The sequence below is a fragment of the Aquarana catesbeiana genome, linkage group LG11 (assembly GCF_042186555.1).
Source record: "Aquarana catesbeiana isolate 2022-GZ linkage group LG11, ASM4218655v1, whole genome shotgun sequence".
NCBI lineage: Eukaryota > Metazoa > Chordata > Amphibia > Anura > Ranidae > Aquarana > Aquarana catesbeiana.
The window spans coordinates 180146506-180162507 of NC_133334.1; the positions used below are offsets into that span (position 1 = coordinate 180146506).

At 42.0% G+C, this 16002-nt stretch overlaps 1 protein-coding gene across 28 annotated transcripts in view; it reads left to right on the plus strand.

Moving 5' to 3' along the window:
* NRXN2 (neurexin 2) overlaps nucleotides 1-16002 on the plus strand; it is a 3426600-nt gene that overhangs the window by 620290 nt on the left and 2790308 nt on the right. For all 28 annotated transcript variants that reach the window (XM_073605072.1, XM_073605074.1, XM_073605073.1 and 25 more), the window contains one exon: nucleotides 15280-15348. The gene's annotated coding sequence lies outside the window, so the exon portion shown is untranslated. The remainder of the gene's footprint in view (nucleotides 1-15279; nucleotides 15349-16002) is intronic.

Below are 16002 nucleotides of genomic sequence, written 5' to 3' on the forward strand. Positions count from 1 at the left end.
TGCTTTATTCCCTGTGGAATAGCATTTAGCTTTGAATTGTTTTTGGGCTATGTATCACGTACCTGGTAGAAGAGCCTGAATGGATGAGCAAGGCCTCCCTTACACCTCTGACTTGGGGCCTCTGATAGTGGGAACAGAAGGCGCCAAGGTACTGAGTCACACGAGTGCCAGGAGTCTTTAACTGGTAGCTGGACGGCAGTCCTGGTAAGGCTGGAGAAGACAGAGGCAGACTTCAGCAGGAGGATCAACAGGCAGGCAGCTGGTGTGGATGGCACCAACAAAGAAGCAAGGTCAGGCAGGCTGGGTCATACACTGCTAGGACAATCAGATGCAGGGTGCAAGCAGGATCGTAGTCAGGAGGCAAGCCAAGGTCAAAAGCCGGATCAGCAAACAGAAGCCAAGGAGAAGACAGGAGGATGGTCACAGGACAAGCCGGGTCCGTGCTGGTAGAGATCAAGGGATGGTCAAGACAAGCCAGGTAGGTAACAGGGATCAAGATACAGGTTTACAGGAAACAGGATACACAGAGCTGAAGTCAAAGCAGCACTGGGGCTAGGTACTGGCTGTGCCTAAATAGACTCTCTTGGCGCCAGTGTCACTCACGTGTGCGCACAAGTGTAGACGCGTACACGGATGCGCAACGGCTTCTGTTTGCGCGCCAGTTCACGCATGCGCACTTCTATGTGCCAAGGACCGATTCCTATGGGCAACAGGAATGCGTGTATTTCTGCGCCTCAAAGCTCTTGTAGGGAGGAGGATCTCTCTGCTGGTATGCGCATCCTGACACTATGTCATACGATTCAAGTAATGTATTTCTTAGTTCTTGTCTGAGGAGTACTAATTTTTCTTTCAGTTTGGGTTTGGGTTTTTTTTGGTTCTGTTCTTCTATTATTTAATGTTGGATGTGAGGGTGTCTAGACGCTGTGATCTCCTTTTCTTCTCTCTAGCACTTAGCTGAATAATAATTCTCTCTAATGAACACTTTGTGGTCGTTCCAAAGAATGGTATTGTTTGACGCAGATCCTTTGTTGAGATCAAAGAATTCTTCCAGGTGTATGTGAATAGAGGCTGGGTGTTTGGGTGAGTGGATGACCGAGGCATTGGCTCTCCAGACCTTCGTGCGAGGGGAAGGTGGCCAATCTTCAATGGTTATTGATATTGGTGCATGGTCTCACTATGTAATCGTGGCTATAGAAGATTCTGATATTTTAGGTAGTGGCCATTTGTCCACTAGAAAGTAATCAGCTCGGGTATATGAATTGTGTCGATGTGAAAAGAAAGAATAGTCTCGTTCAGTGGTGTGATGGCATCGCCAGACGCCGTACAAGTCATTGTTTCTTATGAAAGTTAAAAACAAAAACTGCGCTATTAGCTAAAAGTGCTTAAGCTGCAACTCAAGATGTTATACAACACCAAACAGAAATACAAAAAAGGGGAAGCTGCACTAAATAAATTAACCTATGAGGCAATACCTATTGAAAATGTGTGCACTCAGTTATAAACAATATATATATAAATGAAATAATAATTGATAAGTGAAAAAAACACCAATACAAAAATATGAATCCACTGCCACAACGGGTGGCAGTGGATTCATTGATTCATTTAACTATTACATTTTTTCTGGTACAGTTGAGCACTTACCATTTTCACCATTTAGCTGGTTAATTGCCACTATATGTGTATAATTTTTATTCCAGTCATACTGCTACACTATTGGGTCAACACCCACTAGATATTGTGTTTTTAACTGAAGGCTATTTCACTGATACATCTGTGCACGCCCATTGTGGCAGTGGATCAATTATTATTTCATTTATATATATATTGTTTATAACTGTGAGTGCACACATTTTCAATAGGTATTGCCTCATAGGTTAATTTATTTAGTGCAGCTTCCCCTTTTTTGTATTTCTTATGAAAGTCCCCATAGGTGAAGTGAGTCTGGTATAGCGGAAGATGTCTCGATAGAGTTGTCTGGTACAATATTGAAATCACCACAGACAATAAGGCAACCTTGGTGGAATTTGGTGAGCTTTTTCATTAGTTTAGAGAGGAACCTGATTTGTCTGATGTTGGGCGTTTACGCGTTAACAATGGTGTATCTGGTTTTGTCCAGGGTACAGTCTAGGGCCATATATCGAACTTCCGCATCAATCAAGCTGTTGTGAAGCGTGAAGGCAACTTGTATTTTTGATTGCGATCATAACCCCATTTTTCTTTGTGGGACCCGGTGTTTGGTAGATATGGCTAAAATGTTTGTTGGTGCAGTGAGGTTCTGCTAATTTTTTAAAGTGTGTGTCTTGCACAAATATGATGTCACAGATTCTTGGGCTGTACGCCATAGGGAGGCCCTCTTTGCAGGATTGTTTAGCCCTTTGGTGTTGAGCAATAGGAATTTAGGCATCTTGTTTTGTGTTGTATGATACTGAATAAAAGAAGGTTTTTACTCAGATATGTGGAAGTGAGCTGCTGTTCAGGGCGTTCAGATGATTGAAGTCCTCTGTTCCGTATTCTTCGAGGGCTCTCAGGGGTGGAAAAAACAAAAAGGTGGGTAAAAGGTAAAACAATAAGTTGAAGATGAGATAAGCAGATCAGTGATGGTAAAGTAAGCAGTAACGGAGCGACAATTGACAGCAGCTGATTGTAACTAGGCTGCTGTGAAACTATGGGGTATAAGTTTGTGGAACAATTTGCAACAAGCAAGGCATCTGACTGGAGGTATTGTTACGTGGATCTTGATTTAAGTCCACTATTCAGACAGAATTCAGTGTTTACCAGCATGGAGGTTCGTGTTTACCAGCATGGAGGTTCGCATTCTCCCTGCGATTGGGTTGAGATAACCTAGACGGGTCAGGAATGATACCCCAGATGTTTAGGAGTTTAAGGCCTTCTTCCACTGTGGAGATATTGTGTTTGACTCAGATTTTGGTGACTATGATTTTAGTGGGAAAACCCCATTGGTTGTGATTGATTTTGTGATTGTTTAGTGGTTTGGTAATGGTGTTTAGTTGTCTCCTCAGTTGGCACGTATGCTGCAAAAGATCCACGTACAGCTGAAGGTTAGTGTATGGCGCAGGGAGTTGACCAAAGTGTCTTGCCTTAAATAGGTATTGGTCCTTGGCATGAAAGAAATGAATTTTCATCAGCACATCGCGGGATATATCCGCGGAGAGGTGTGGTGGGTTTGGGATGCGGTGGATTCAATCTATTATAGTTTCCATAGATGATAGGTCAGGCAACATCATGGAAATCAACTTTCTTGCATATGTGTTAAGATCGTGTAGCATGACGTTCTCAGGTATGCCTCTGATCTTTACATTATTACAACGCAACCTGTCCTCAAGGTCCGCCATTTTGGCTTTCATCCACTGTTGTTCTTCGTGGGTATGATTATGGGCATTTACTAGATCATTAACCATTTCAGTCATATCACCTATTTGGCTTTCAATATGGTGAACTTTCTGCTCCATATAGTGCATTTGTAATGAGAATTTGGTAAACATGTAGGCAATGTCATTATGAAGAGAACTCTGCAGAGAGATGAGCATCTCTTTCATAGTGGTGTCTTTAGAAATAAATCCCTTTGTATTATTGTCAGGAAAGGGTCCGTCCGCTGGTAAGATATATCATTTGGCGTGCAGTACTGGGGTCCACCATCAGGTGTCTCCTGGCAGTTTGGAACTGTCAGGGGAATCTTTCCCTGCTGGTGTTATTTCATCTTTTGGCTGCAGTACTGACCTCCACCAGCAGATGGATCCTGGCAGTATGGAGCAGACAACATTTCCTGCGCTCAGGTGTTACATGAAGACAATTAGGCCCCTTTCACACTGAGGCGGTTTGCATGCGGTATTGCGCTAAAAATACCGCCTGCAAACCGCCCCTAAACAGCCTCCGCTGTTTGTTCAGTGTGAAAGCCCGAGGGCTTTCACACTGAAGTGGTGCGCTGGCAGGACGGTGAAAAAAGTCCTGCAAACCACTTCTTTGGAGCGGTGAAGGAGCGGTGTATTCACCGCTCCTAAACCGCTCCTGCCCATTGAAATCAATGGGACAGCGCGGCTATACCGCGGCAATACCGCGGCTACAGCCGCGCTGTACGAGGGATTTTAACCCTTTTTCGGCCGCCAGCGGGGGTTAAAACCGCACCGCTAGCGGCCGAATACCGCTGCAAGAACGACGGTACAGCAGCGCTAAAAATAGCGTTGTTGTACCGCCGATGCCCCCACCGCCCCAGTGTGAAAGGGGCCTTATTGTCAGTCCCATAAATACCCGGCAAGCCCTCACATGCTTGCCTTGGTATCTCTTTCCTTGAGCCCTGACCTGCATCCTGTTTACCTGATTCCTGAAACCTGATTCCTGTTCCTGAGACCTGATTCCTGTTGTTCCTGTTCCCTGTCTGTTTCCTTGCTCTGGACCCTGAGCCTTGTATCTGACCCGTCCCTCCTGTGATCCATCCATCCTCTCTTGTCCTGTTTGTTTTCCTTCCCCAGCTGCTGACCTCCTGTTGACGACCCTGGCCTGGCTCTGTTTATGATCTCGGTATTTCCCTTACTTGTATATATTTGTTATGTTATTATTATCATTTGTGGGGTTCTGTTTTGTATTGGTTGTGGTGCACTGAGTGATATTGGAGGTGGTTGTGTTATATTTATTCATTTATCTTTAATAAATAATTTATATTTTCACTTATACACGTCTGGGTTTCCTCTGTTGCAGTCCACACAGTTCTGGTCTTATCTGGTATATGACAGTTATTTGCTTGGACTATACTATCTAAAATAGGGATTTTGTGGAAAAGAACGGTCGGGCCATACTTTTTTTTTTTTTTTCAGAGCATGTGTTTATTGTAAATATTGAAAAAAATTCCTTTTATTCAAACCATAGCCCATACAAAGCTTGTACATCAAATGAAATGTAGGGTTAGTATGTTGATTAAGGGATGAGATAGAGGAATCAAGAGACAATAATGGATTGCCATTGTCGAATAGGGAGCTAAGTATGTGAAAAAATATGTATTTAAACCCCCACTTTCCCAACCCACAAGATGTTGAAGTTCGGCCGCAGGGAAGTATATCCAAGGATATGGAGTCCAGAGCCCACCTTAAGCATTGGAGTATTGTAGGTATTGATATTTAATTCTAGCTGGCTTATTCCCTCATATTAGGCTCTGAAAAATCATACCAAATTGCTTGAAACATTTCTGCAGAATCCAGCAGGGCAAGTTATGTAAGTAATACAGTAACTGTGGCATCTATATAATTTTTCAAGAGATTGGTACGGCCAGCCACAAAGAGTGGCGTCTTACACCAAACTACATTTTGAGATCTAAATTTCTGGAGTAATGGTAGCAGGTTTTGAGAGATATATTCCTCAGGATGGATAGAGATAGTTACCCTTAGATATTTAATCTTTGCACGCACCTTAAGTTGTGCTACTATGGGTAGAGGGTCCTGGAGAGGATCCAGTGGGAGTAATACTGACGTATTCCAACTGGTCTTAAGACCAGAAAAGGCTCCAAACTTTCCTATAGTAGACATTACAGCAACCAGTGATTCCTGACTATCGGCTAAATATAGCAAGATATCATCAGCATACAGAGCTATTTTGTCCTCACATTTACCTCTGCGGAAGCCTCCCACCCCGTTTGAGGCCGTTTGCCTCAACATAGTTGCTAGGGGTTCTATCACTATCGAAAACAAAATGGGAGATATTGGACCTATATTGGTTAATTTAGTACCTAAATTATATTATATATAATATATATTATATTATTTAGTACATAAATTATAATAACGATAATGGATAATTTAGTGCCTTGGGAAAGAGAAAAAGAATCTGACATGCTCCCATTAACTCTTATAGAGGCACCACGACGCATTAACAATTGGAAACTTAATGACTCCCTTCTTTCTAATGAAGCTGAAGTTTCCATGTTAGCCTCTCATCTATCACAATATTTTAAGGAAAACAAACCTTCTGACACCTCTCCCTCTGTTGTGTGGGAAGCTCATAAAGCTACTATTAGGGGTCGTCTCATTGAGCTTGGTGCTAGGAAGAAAAGGGAGCATGGTCAACAAATTGATCAGGTTTTACAGCAGATAGCGGTTCTTGATAAACAACACAAACTCTCTCTGCATATTGAGCACCTCCAATCCCTCACACTTAAACGAGAGGAACTAAAATCCCTTCTCAATTTGGACACTAAAAGAAAATTCCAACGTCTATCACAGAAATTTTATGAATGGGGAAACAAACCAAGTAAGTTACTAGCTAGATCACTAAAGACTAAACAATCACAGTCATTTATTTCCAAAATCAAACTCTCAACAGGGGAGCTGGTCCATGCAACCCCAGATATTGCTAAGGCCTTTAGAGAGTATTACGCGGACCTTTATAATGTTAAAAATGACCTGTCCTCTCTACCACAAAAAGAGAGAAGAAACCGCATGTTTTCCTACTTGAGAGCAGCTAACTTACCTAAATTGCCCATATCTGTCCTCAAAGAAATGGAGGAGGATTTATCGGTTGAGGAATTCCAGGCAGCATTTAAATCATCCCCATCCGGCAAAGCTATCACTATTTTATACTATAAAACATTCAGCGACATTCTGCTCCCTCGTCTCTCTGCTTATGCAAACTCTATCTCTCACTCTTCAGGTCTATGCCCAGAATCTCTATCAACTCATATCACTGTCATTCCTAAACCCGATAAGGATCCCACCCTATGTAACAGTTTTAGGCCAATCTCACTAATTAACGTTGACATCAAACTTTTTGCCAAAGTAATTGCTAATCGTCTGCTCCCTCTTCTACCCAGCTGAATATCAGCAGACCAATCAGGTTTCATACCCAATAGAGAAGCAAAACACAATTCTCTTCGTGCAATCTCCTTAATCCAATACATTCAGAGATGCCCCCAGCCCACCCTACTCCTTTCCACTGATGCTGAAAAAGCTTTTGATAGGGTGGACTGGGAATATCTTAAGATGACCTTACGACACTTTGGGCTGGGACCTAAAATGTTCCATTGAATCTCATCCTATTATTCTAATCCCTCAGCACAAATTAGAATTAATGGAACGTTGATTGACCCCTTCGTCTTACATAATGGAAACAGGCAGGGCTGCCCTCTCTCCCCTCTCCTCTTTGCTATTACCTTAGAACCCTTCCTAGCTACAATTAGGCATAATGTTAATATCAAAGGCATACAAATAGGCAAAAGATTCCATAAGTACGCGGCTTATGCTGATGACGTACTATTTTATATTCAGCAACCACGCATCTCAATTCCCAACTTAATGTCTGAATTTTCTACCTTTCACTCTATCTCTAACTTCAAAATAAAGTTATCTAAATCCGAAATTCTAAACATTAATATCCCCAAGTCCGAGGCACTTTCCCTTAAGCCCCTTTTTCCCTTTAAATGGGAATTGAAAAGCATGAAATACCTAGGTATTTATCTGACTTCTAATCCCCATTCTCTTTTTTGACATAATTATATCCCCTTACTAAATAGGATTAGAGATGATTTACGAAAATGGTCCAACTTATCACACACATGGTTGGGGAAAGTGAATATAATCAAAATGAATATACTACCCTGCATCCTTTTTCTCTTTCAAATGCTCCCAATGGGAGTACCAGTGGGGTTCTTCACCATATTACAAACCTTGATTTCCAGATTTATTTGGAAGAACGGTCATTCCAGGATATTGAGAGAGCTATTATTCCGCTCCAAATGCTCAGGCGGTCTGGCACTTCCTAATTTTAAGGCATATTATCAAGCAGTTATTCTGTCCAGGTTGGCTGATTGGAAATACGCTCTTAAATTTAAACTATGGGTACAAATTGAATATTTTTTAAGTGGAATGGATCTCTCGATAGCCCCCTGGATACCCCGTTCTTGTAGGAATCTAGCTCGATCTACCTCGGCTCTCACTATATCCTCCTTGGATGTCTGGGACGCCTTACACAAAAAATTCTCATGGAAGTATGATTCTCCTCTATTACCTCTCCTTAACCATAAATATTTCTTACCGGGTTTATTAGACCCAGGCTTTAAATCATGGGGATCGGAAGAGCCTCTTTTATTACATCATGTTCTTCGTGACAACGTACTTAAACCATTGCATGTGATCCTTGCTCTTAAACCTACCACATTTCTAGATAAATGGAGATATCACCAATTACAACATTTCTTAAGATCCCTTCCTAACCCTCTTAGAGGTATAAGTGATTTAAATGCCATAGAAGAAATATTTTACCCAAAAGATCCCCCTTTACATGGAATTTCTCTATTTTACAAAGCTCTCATTGCACTTCAAAATCCCAAATTCCCACCTTTCCTGGCTAAATGGGAGTCCGACTTAGATTCCTCCCTTACTGATAATCAAAAGGATAAGATCATTCAATTAGCCCATACTTCCTCTCTGGCCTCAAATATGTCAGAATTCAACTATAAATTGCTTATAGGTGACATTACACCCCAGCCAGACTACAACAAATGTTCCCCGCCAGTTCCCCATTGTGCTGGTGGAACTGTGGGAACAAAGCTACTCACGCACTCATCTGGTGGTATTGCCCACTCATTCGACCTTATTGGGATGCCATCCGTAATCTAATAGTACAGATTTCGGATGTCATTATACCCAATGACCCGTGGACTATCCTTTTTCATTCTACCAAAACTCCCATAAGAATATATAAACGTTCAATTGTTCCTCATTTGCTGAACACTGCCAAAGCTTTAATTCCTGCTTTATGGGGCCAACCAACAATCCCTTCTACAAAAGTTTGGCTACAAATGGTCGATAAAGTACATCTTATGGAGAGCATTACCCACAACATTAGAGGTACTTCCAAGAAACATTCTCTAACCTGGGATTCTTGGATAAAATTCCAATCCACATTCGCCTATAAGGAACTTATAATGCAAACCCCTTAAATCTTTCGACTAAGCTTAGCCAATTACACCTCAACATTTCATTCCCTTTCAATATGTCGACATGCATGCCACCAACACCCCCACCCCCCACCCCCCCCTCCCATCTTCGGCTTTCTTACCTTTCCTACTTTTCATTTTCTCTTCTACACTCTTTTCTTTCATCTAATTCTCCTAACTCTATCTTTGCTGCTCTCTTTTATTCCTCAGTCTTTATATACCAAATTAAGGCTTTTTATTAATTTTGTTTTGTTTCAAGTGCTCACAAAATATTAATCCTTTGTTTATTTTGGTGTTATATTAACACTTTGTATAGCTTCTGAGCCAATTTTTGGAGTGTTAGCTTATAACTACTCATTGTAATCTGTGAGTGCTGAAACTTCTGTTGTTGTTTTTTTTTTTTTTTTTTTGTTTTCTAAGAATGCATCTAGAATGCATGAGATATATGTATATCTTTGTTATATTTTTCTTTAATAAAAATGTATTAACAAAAACTCTTAAAGAGGCCTTGAGTGTTGTGTATAGGAGCTTAACCCAATTACAAAAAATGTCGCCAAAGCCAAAACGTTTGAGTACTTCCCGTATACAGTGCCTTACAAACGTATTCATACCCCTTGACATTTTCCACATTTTGTATTCAGCCCCCCCGAGTCAATACTATGTAGAACCACCTTTCACTACAATTACAGCTGCAAGTCTTTTTGGGTATGTCTCTACCAGCTTATAGAGAGCCTATTCTTCTTTGCAAAATATCCAAGTCTTGCCACATATTCTCAATTGGATTTGGGTCTGAACTTTGACTGGGCCATTTTAACACATGAGTATGCTTTGATCTTAATCATTCCATTGTAGCTCTGGCTGTATGTTTAGAGTCAAGTCTTTTGCAGACTCTAACAGGTTTTTTTTTAAGATTGCCCTGTATTTGGCTCCATCCATCTTCCCACGCCTCACTTTTCAGATAATTATTTTTAAAAAATTCTGAAAAACATTTATTATTTTGTATTGGTCTATCACAAAAAATCCCAATAAAATACTTTTTTTTTTGTTTGTAACATGAGAAAATTTCAAAGGGTATGAATACTTTTTCAAGGCACTGTATAGCACCATTCTTTGCTGTCAAATGCCTTAACGGCATCTAGAGACAGCAAGGCTCTGCTAGTTGAGTTATCTATGGGGTTTAGATATTTAGAAAGGTGCACTTTATAAATATAAGCAGTTGAAGCGTTGGGCATAAAACCTGTTTGATCTGAGTGGATAATCGATTTGTTAACTTTTTTTAGTCTATTGGCCATGATTTTAGCTAATAATTTAAATGTCAGTATTAAGCAACGATATTGGCTTGTAGCAGTCAGGATACTCCACCAACTCACCCATGTGCTGTGGGTGTATAATATGCCCACTGTAATAAGTGAGGCATGCATGCCCAGCCTCTAGATGCTGCACCTTGACCACCACTTTGGCCTGTTGATACAGATGCTGCTTGCCCCCTGATAGCTGCAGGGGAACAACCTCTGACTCTCCCTTTAAGTCTTCCAGACATGGCATTAAAGTAGGTCTTATTCCCTACTTTTATTAGCAGTTATGGCAAGAGCTGTGTGTAGTGTAGGCGATGTGGTGGTTAGGTACACTGAAAACTGTGGTGTTTTTGGGACTAAACTGCCCCGCAGTATTATGCAATGCTATGCTGCAAACAAAAAGAAAAAAAGTAATCCTAAAAAATATGTTTGGTCTTATGAAATGCAATACTACCAGCTTTCTCTCACACTAAACTCCAAACACACTAACAAAGGGATGCTAGGACAGCAGCCTTGTATAGTGTGGGTGGCCTGAGTCTTTGGCCAGTTACAGTTGTTTGCAAAGCTTCATGGGAGGCCCAGCGAATCAATCCTATTGAACCTCCCTAAACTTTGGTTTTAATATCAACATTCGAACAGCGAAAGCTCGGTCAAAACTCCGGTTCGGTCTGAATCGGCAGCTTATCCCTAAATACTAGGGATGAGCTTTGAGTTCGAGTCGAACTCATGTTCGACTCGAACATTGGCTGTTCGCAAGTTCGCTGAACAGCGAACAATTTGGGGTGTTCGCGGCAAATTCGAATGCCGCGGAACACCCTTTAAAAGTCTATGGGAGAAATCAAAAGTGCTAATTTTAAAGGCTTATATGCAAGTTATTGTCATAAAAAGTGTTTGAGGACCTGGGTCCTGCCCCAGGGACATGGATCAATGCAAAAAAAAAAACGTTTTAAAAACGCTGTTTTTTCAGGAGCAGTGATTTTAATAATGCTTAAAGTCAAACAATACAAGTGTAATATCCTTTTAAATTTCGTAGCTGGGGGGTGTCTATAGTATGCCTGTAAAGGGGCGCATGTTTCCCGTGTTTAGAACAGTCTGACAGCAAAATGACATTTCAAAGGAAAAAAGTCATTCAAAACTACTTGCGGCTATTGCATTGCCGGTCCGATAATACACATAAAAGTTAATTGATAAAAACGGCATGTGAATTCCCCGCAGGGGAACCCCGAACCAAAATTTAAAAAAAAATGACGTGGGGGTCCCCCTAAATTCCATACCAGGCCCTTCAGGTCTGGTATGGATATTAAGGGGAACCCCGGCCAAAATTTAAAAAAATGATGCGGGGGTCCCCCTAAATTCCATACCAGACCCTTCAGGGTCTGGTATGGGTGCCGAAATAAAAAAAACAGCGTGGGGTCCCCCCAAAAATCCATACCAGACCCTTATCCGAGCACGCAACCTGGCAGGCCGCAGGAAAAGAGGGGGGGACGAGAGAGCACCCCCCCCTCCTAAACCGTACCAGGTCACATGCCCTCAACATTGGGAGGGTGCTTTGGGGTAGCCCCCCAGAACACCTTGTCCCCATGTTGATGAGGACAAGGGCCTCATCCCCACAACCCTGGCCGGTGGTTGTGGGGGTCTGCAGGCGGGGGGCTTATCGAAATCTGGAAGCCCCCTTTAACAAGGGGACCCCCAGATCCCAGCCCCTCCCTGTGTGAAATGGTAAGGGGGTACTTGCACCCCTACCATTTCACTAAAAAACTGTCAAAAATGTTAAAAATGACAAGAGACAGTTTTTGACAATTCCTTTATTTAAATGCTTCTTCTTTCTTCTATCTTCCTTCATCTTCTTCTTCTTCTTCTTCTTCTTCTTCTGGTTCTTCTGGCTCTTCTGGTTCTTCCTCCGGCGTTCTCATCCAGCATCTCCTCCGCGGCGCCTTCTATCTTCTTCTCCTCGGGCCGCTCCGCACCCATGGCTTGGGGGGAGGCTCCCGCTCTTCTCTTCATCTTCTTCTCTTCTTCATCTTCTTCTCCGCTTCTCTTCTTCATTTTCTTCTCCGGGCCACTCCGCATCCATGCTGGCATGGAGGGAGGCTCCCGCTGTATGGCGGCATCTCCTCTTTTGACAGTTCTTAAATAACGGGGGGCGGGGCCACCCGGTGACCCCGCCCCCTCTGATGCATGACGTGACTTCCCTGTGACGTCACAGGGAAGTCCCGTCAAGTCACCGTGCGTCAGAGGGGGGCGGGGTCACCTGGTGGCCCTGCCCCCCCGTTATTTAAGAACCGTCAGAAGAGGAGACGCCGTCACACAGCGGGAGCCTCCCTCCATGCCAGCATGGATGCGGAGCGGCCCGGAGAAGAAGATGAAGAAGATGAAGAAGAAAAGAAGATGAAGAGAAGAGCAGAAGCCTCCCCCCATGCCATGGGTGTGGAGCGGCCCGAGGAGAAGAAGATAGAAGACGCCGCGGAGGAGATGCTAGATGAGAACGCCGGAGGAAGAACCAGAAGACCCAGAAGAACCAGAAGAAGAAGGAGAAGAAGATGAAGAAAGATAGAAGAAAGAAGAAGCATTTAAATAAAGGAATTGTCAAAAACTGTCTCTTGTCATTTTTAACACTATTGACAGTTTTTTAGTGAAATGGTAGGGGTACAAGTACCCCCTTACCATTTCACACAGGGAGGCCGGGATCTGGGGGTCCTCTTGTTAAAGGGGGCTACCAGATTCCGATAAGCCTCCCACCCGCAGACCCCCACATCCATCGGCCAGGGTTGTGGGGATGAGGCCCCTGAAGGGTCTGGTATGGAATTTAGGGGGACCCCCACGTCATTTTTTTTTTTTTTTTTGGCCGGGGTTCCCCTTAATATCCATACCAGACCTGAAGGGCCTGGTATGGAATTTAGGGGGACCCCCACGTCATTTTTTTTTTTTTAATTTTGGTTCGGGGTTCCCCGTGTGGAATTCCAATGCCGTTTTTATCAATGAACTTCTATGTGTATTGTCGGACCGGCAATGCAATAGCCGCAAGTAGTTTTAAATGACTTTTTTCCTTTGTAATGTCATTTTGCTGTCAGACTGTTCTAAACACGGGAAACATGCGCCCCTTTACAGGCATACTATAGACACCCCCCAGCTACGAAATTTAAAGGGATATTACACTTTTATTGTTGACTTTATTGACTTTAAGCATTATTAAAATCACTGCTCCTGAAAAAAACAGCCTTTTTTAAAAGTTTTTTTTACATTGATCCATGTCCCCTGGGGCAGAACCCAGGTCCCCAAACACTTTTTATGACAATAACTTGCATATAAGCCTTTAAAAATAGCACTTTTGATTATTCATGTTCGTGTCCCATAGACTTTAACGGTGTTCGCGTGTTCGAACGAACTTTTTTCCTGTTCGCATGTTCAAGTGCGAACCGAACAGGGGGGTGTTCGGCTCATCCCTACTAAATACTAATATACACATCAGCAACTCTGTCATGAGCTATATCACCAACTTCATCTTAAAAATATCACCTGTCCATCACTGTTTAGATTGTGAACACAGTCCTCCTAACCTTTTGTTCTTGAATTGTATTGTAACTGTACTGTCTTATTTTAAAGCACTTTGCAAACTGTTGGCAGTATTTAAATATTGTATAAAAATAATAATATTAATTTAGACAACTAAAAAATATTTTGCTATGGTTCACACTATGCATCACCTATGAATCGCACAGGAATCACAATGCATTCCTGTGCAGTTCACATGTGAATTAGTGTGGTGCGATTTGAGCCCATTCATTTTAATTAAATTGCACCGCAAGTAGTACATGCACCAATTTTAGAAATGCACTGCAACCGGACTACATGGTCGTTTTGTACCATGCGATCCAGTGCAGAGGAATTCACTGCATTTGCAGCTTACATTTGGGGTGTCATTAACATTGCACTAACACCTGCTACAGATCGCAAGGGCAGTACGATTTGAATGTGGTGTGGAAAACGTGCATTGATCACAGGTTTCCACACTGCTTTTTAGTGTGAACTGTGGCTAAATAGTCTTGTCCAGTAGCTTATGAGTGTGACACATGATGGTGTGTCCAAATATAATGCTGCATAGGTCACCTGCAGCATTGCAGCACTTAAATGGGTTGTAAACCCTCATGCATAGTATGCATTAAGGTGAAAAAACTTCTGTCACTGACCGGCCCCCCAGCCCCCCATTTATTCACCTGAGCTCCGTATTTCCCTCGCCGGAGACACGCTCTTCCCCTCTGCCTGCTGTCTCAGCTCTTGATTGGATAGATTGATAGCAGCACAGCCATTGGCTCCCGCTGCTGTCAATCAAATCCAATGATGAGGGCACTGGGGGGCGGGGCCGAATCTGGCATTCTGCATCTATGGACGCAACTGCTGGACTTGGGAGCGCACCCGCAAGGTAGCCCCCCCGGGGAGAGCGCTTCACCTAGGGGGTTATACGATGCTGGGAGGAGCTACCAGCACTGCCGGGGGACCCCAGATGTCGAGGATCTGGGCCACTTTGTCCAAAACGAATTGCACAGTGGAGGCAAGTATGACATGTTTGTTATTTTGAAAAAAACAAAAAAACTTAGCTTTACAATAACTTTAATGTCTATATAATCCATTCTTAGGACTTATAATAATGATACACCTTGTTATCTGTTGCTTTTCACAATCTCTTGTTTCTTACTTACCACCACTAGCTGTTTCTGTGCTGCTAAATTCTATGGATGTTAGCAATGTTGTATAAAATATTGTAAATAGCAAAAATACTGTATACATGCTTGTATTTTTAGTGATTTTTGTTTTTAAGTTCTATGAGCTATGAATCAACTAGCTCAGGAAATTTTCAGCTTTGATCTAACCATTTTGTAGAACTTTTTTTTTTCTATAGTTCATCATGTACCATTTGCTCCAAAGCATATGCTATACATGATCTACTATTGGATAGTATTTTATTTCTAATTTTATTTGAACTCCTCACAGTATAAATGCATGAACAGTTATGTGTATAAGTAAAAATGTGTTCATTTTCTGCAGGTGTGTACAAACATGTTGAGAACCCAATAATTGGAATATTGAGCATTCCACGTCTAGCTGACATTTCCTGTAAGTGACCCTATATACTTTTAATTATCCTTTATGTCCAACTTGCATTGATGTGTTGTGTTGTCTTTATGACTCTGTTTCTGACAATTTCCTTAGATTTTATTGTCCCCATTATGCAATTTCTGAGTGGATAGGAAAATTCATACCGGTGTGTTTCAGTTCACTGGTATGGCCTCTATCACCTCCTTTTCATGCTTCCTAAGTAACATATTAGCACATATAATTTCTCCGTTTGAGGACATATTGCTTATTTTTTTTTTTTTTTTTGGTCTTCCAACATGTTTTTTGGACGTCTTAGTGGTCATTTGAAAATGTAACTCTATATTAAGGGCCATGTCACACTTGTGATCTTGTCGCCAGCAGCAAATTACTAGTAACAGAATTGCTTCAAAAGACAGGGCAAGACAGGTAAATATTCACACATTTTCACAAGTTGCTCCATTGCTGGAAAGATGAGTGGGTCATGGCTGGAAAGTGACATTCTGTAGCATTTTCATTGGTGTGGGAGGCTAAGTGTAAAAACAGGTGCATAATTTTTATTGTACATGTTAGACATTTTGATACTTGCAAGTTATCACCAGAATGACAAGTATGACATGGATCTAAAAGTAAAAGATCTCACAGAGAACTACCACTCACACTCCCGGACTCCTG